General features: G+C 42.4%; 1 long non-coding RNA gene across 1 annotated transcript; it reads right to left on the reverse strand.

Moving 5' to 3' along the window:
• Positions 1 to 634: 634 nt before the first annotated feature.
• Positions 635 to 3,607, reverse strand: LOC123152645 (uncharacterized). The gene is made up of 4 exons (XR_006476279.1): positions 2,571 to 3,607; positions 2,328 to 2,486; positions 1,210 to 1,314; positions 635 to 713 (listed from the first exon to the last, which is right to left on the reverse strand). It is a non-coding gene; the product is annotated as an uncharacterized lncRNA (long non-coding RNA).
• Positions 3,608 to 4,532: the final 925 nt, after the last annotated feature.

The following is a 4,532-nucleotide window of genomic DNA, read 5'->3' on the forward strand; positions in this document are numbered from 1 at the left end:
ACCTCAACATATAACAACAGCAACGTCAACCACAGATAGAATTCACCCACCAAATCTTCATCATAAAAATAAAGACTGTAATTACTATGAAGCTCTAATATCAAACTGTAAGAATGACAACCAAGACACAGATGGAATTCGATTCCTCACAGTTATAGGGAAACTGCACAGGAGAAATCGAAAAACACGAACCTTACCAGTGCTATCGTAGTAGTCATTGAGAGATCAATGGTACATGGACTCATCCAATCTGAACCAGTTGGTGACATACTCGTATAGAATTGCATGCGCTGCAGCAACCAAAAGAATCTCTATCTAGCTTTTGTGCGTAGAGGACAAATGCTTAGTTCTTTACTCTGCCAATATAAATACTATCAGCAAGGCAAAGAATTCAAACTAAACTATTTAAGAAGAATGAGCAGGCAACACACCAAAACTGAACTATGTAAGAAGAATTCGAACAAAACTATGTAAGAATAGAACATCGATAGCGAAATTTTATTAAGATCAACCAAGCCTTTATATGAAGCATGCATACTATAAAATACAATGATGTAAAGATTTGACGCATAACAAACCACGCAGAGAATAGGAACAATTAGCAAATTAAGATGTTGTGATTGTACCTGAGAAATGATGATCAGCACTTGCATAGCTCCAACAGGCTGTACCCCACAGAATTACTAAATCAAACTCAACAGTACAAATGCTCTCTGCAAAATAAAGAAACGAATGGAATCACAATCATTTTCGCAAGTGAACTGAAGCAACTAAATAGCGCAAAACCTAACTGGAAGTTTGTGTTTGGAAGAACTAATGCAACTAAATATGGCCAACCGACAAAATATTAATGGAGACACACAAACTAATACACCAAGTACCACAATGATTATATAACAATCCATACTTCTGACATACAAGACAGGATCATTTTTGCATGTATTGCATCTTAGTGCCATTACTTATGCAGTAGAAATCAAATTAAGTGGAAGTCGCTAGAAATCAGGAGAAGTGGACAACAATATCTGATCAAAGTTAATGCACAGACCAATTGAGACTATAACACAAACTGGTCATATCACCTAAGCATCTAAAAAGAACGATAGCACTTACAACGGACAGTAAAAGTGTGCGGTAATACAGTTTATTTTAAAAGCATTCCAAAAGAATGACAAATAAAATAAAGCAAGGAATAGGAAATGACCCGACCTTTTACTCATAGCAGATCAATTATTCTCAATGGCATCATTTTTTGTGCTGAGTGCATAACATAAACTGACCCTTCTTCCTTGTTACTTCAAGACACAATCAAATCTGCATTCAAATGGAATTAGAAGTTCAAGGTAATGAGCAAATTTTACTTAATACATCAAATGGAATCAAATATGCAAAATTGCCTCGGTAAAAGAATAGTTCGAACTGTACATACATGCCTAATAACAATCATGGCGTAGCAAAACCAAAAGAACCATATCCGTATGCCATCCCTCACCAAAACGATCATGCATCTACATTTCCAAGCTTTTTAATTTAGCGAGGACACTATAAGCAAGATAGGTGTCTGATTTACTTTTGGAGAATCCTAATGATTTACATTATTTCCTTTGTATCACAATAAAAAATGAATTCAACAAAGAGTAAAACAACTACCTAGACTTTGTCAGATTACTTATGAAGTATCAAGACGACAAAAGAATGTCAAGAACAGATGCAAATAAAGAGAAATGGTGTATTTTCTGCACATGCCAAGTCACAGGGATACTAACACACGCCCCAAACTTTGGTGCTTATGACTCAGTAGTTAGTAAATAGTGATCCATCCAAAGATGGATAATTTAATGTAGAAGCACTATTACTGATTTAGAATGTGCACCTTTTGACAAGTTCATGCATTATTATACTGATTTAGAATGTGCACCTTTTGAGTAGTTAGTAAACAGATCCCAAGCATAGGAGAATTGAAAGAACTCCTAGAAAAAAATGGAAAGAACAAAGGAAATGTGTCATGGCTTCTCTATTTGAATCCCAATTAGCATAATAAGGAGACAAGGAAAAGCATATTCTAAAATATGTGATATATCATGCATGTATATTTGAATCCCATCTATGGAACTAAAAAAAATGAAATCATCCAACAATTTTAAATGTGTGCAACAGATTAACTATACTATCCATCTTCTTTTCCTTGTATTTCTTGATTTGCTCTAAAATCTAGCATCATATACCAGTTAGCCTTTACTTATTTGTCAAGGACTCGATATACATGCCTATTCCTTTCAAACATCATATTATATACCATGATAAAGAAAGGAGAAGAGAAAATGAACCTGGTGATCCACATAGGCTATCCCCTTTCCGATTAACTCAATTGCCTGCTCGTATAAAGCTTGAACATAAATCGCTTGTATATGTGACTTTGAAGGGCTCCCATCCCATTCATTGGACTAACTCCTCAATGTGGTTTACATATTTATTCTTTTCAGCTTCTGCATTTGTGTCACTAAACTTGTTGTTCAGATAGAATGAGATTGCAAAAGAACTAATACAGAAAGAATTCTATGTAAGCATACCAATTTAGATGACCTGCTTAGCCTTGCAATCCAAAATCCGGCCTGAGCTGCAGCAAAAACAACACCAATTATCCTGAAATAAGGCATCATCACTGAAGTTATAATATCTTAAATGGAGAATCTTGGAGGTATACTCTAAAACATTTTTTTGCTGGTATAGAGTTTAACCTGCAAAGGGAATCTGAATATCTGTATCATATGCCACTTTGAACTTTGGTACTTCATCATATAATATTTATAATAAATTGTACATTCAGCAGCAAAAATAACACTCAATAGCAGCCCTGGATTCTATGAAGACAAATCCTGGTCACTTTAGTTTCTGGTGTAAGAATCTTATGGGTACCCAAAACCACTCCATAGCAACCATAGATTTATGGAAACAATCGTTGGTGTAAGAAATCTTGTGGACTGGACACACAAACCCTAGCTACGAAATTATGAAGGAATCAGAAGGAGCTCAGAGGGAAGGGCGGATAAAACAACTGGTGGCGGCGACATGGCCATGGTTGGGCCGAGCCACTTTCCTTGTTGCCATCTATTGTTCCCGTGGAGAAGAGACGAGGCGGAGGCAGCAACCGAGATCAACAAGGAAGAGATGGCGCGATGGAGACCCATTAGAGGACGAGTGCGAGCGGCGAAGGGAGGGGAGGTGGGAAGGGGCGCACCAGATCGGCCATCTTGGTGATCCCCTCGAGGCGGCAGTCGTTCTTGATGTGGAGGCGGTGGAAGGAGATGCGCCCCAGGAGGTGGTCGGGGTGGGTCGACGAGGTGACGGATCTTGCCGCAGTAGACGTCGATGGTCGAGGGAAGAGGGATGAATGCACGAACTGCTCGAGCTCCTCATCCGTCTCTCCAGCGCCGCGTACGAAGGTACGAGGACGACGACGGCGCGCAGACGGCCTAACTCGGGGAAGGAGCGGGTCTCAACAGGGGCCCTTCCTCCGGTGGGCAACGACGGAGCAGCAGGTATGTGGGCTGTGGCGGCGACGCTAAACCTAGCTGGGAGGCGAGACGAGAGGAAGAGTCGCTGCCCAATCTCCTTAGTGACATGTACGATGTCATTTTTTCCCCTTTTGTTATTCTTCCCAACGAAAGCCCAGCACGAGCCCCACAGAAAACGAGCAGGTCGCGAATCGCTCGTCTCCTTGTGCCGACGTGGACATCGCGAGAAGGCGCCCTTGATGCGCAGCTGAATGGTTTTAATGATGCCATACCCGTAACACGTGTCACGTCGTTCTTTCAAATGGATGGCTGAGATCGTGAGTCGGTTGCAACTCCTCTATTGTATAAGAGGAAACATGGGAGGTAAATCTCATTCTTCATGGTCTCGCAAGTTGCGCCGCCGCCAACCGTCGTTGCTGTTGACTGACATCTGAGCCGGTGTTGCTTGAGAACGACGGCGCGTGGGACGAGGCCGTCGGGCCACGAGCAGGAGCTCCTCTGCGAGCTCCACCACTGTGCGCCAGCCAAGCAGCAACGGCTCCCTGCGTTGGCCGAGCAGCAGCTCCATTGCGTCTCCCCTCCGCCGGCCGAGCAGCAGCAGCTCCACTACGCCGGCCGAGCAGGCTCCCATGCCTCCCCTACGCCGGCTTAGCAGCAGCTCCACCGCGACGCTGCCCGAGTTCAACTTCCTGAATGGCGACGCCCCTGCCCATGGACTTTTCCCGCAGTGGCGATCGAAACTGCGGCGTGATCCGGCACCGAGGACCCGGTTTCTATTTTGAGGGGCCTTTTTGCAAAACAAATTTGTATCCGGATATAATTATCTCTTTTGCCACATCACCATGTCCAGCGGGTCCCACGTATCATCAATGAGCTTAAAACGAGCACATCGAGCAACTAGTATTTTTTATAAAAAAATAAGCTCGGAATTAATGGGTTTTGGCGTAATTCCATAGAACTGTGATTTCTACAAACCTAGCCTTCAATGCCAATGAGTTGCAATTAACTCCTCTCAGG

This window comes from Triticum aestivum, chromosome 7A (assembly GCF_018294505.1).
Source record: "Triticum aestivum cultivar Chinese Spring chromosome 7A, IWGSC CS RefSeq v2.1, whole genome shotgun sequence".
Lineage (NCBI taxonomy): Eukaryota > Viridiplantae > Streptophyta > Magnoliopsida > Poales > Poaceae > Triticum > Triticum aestivum.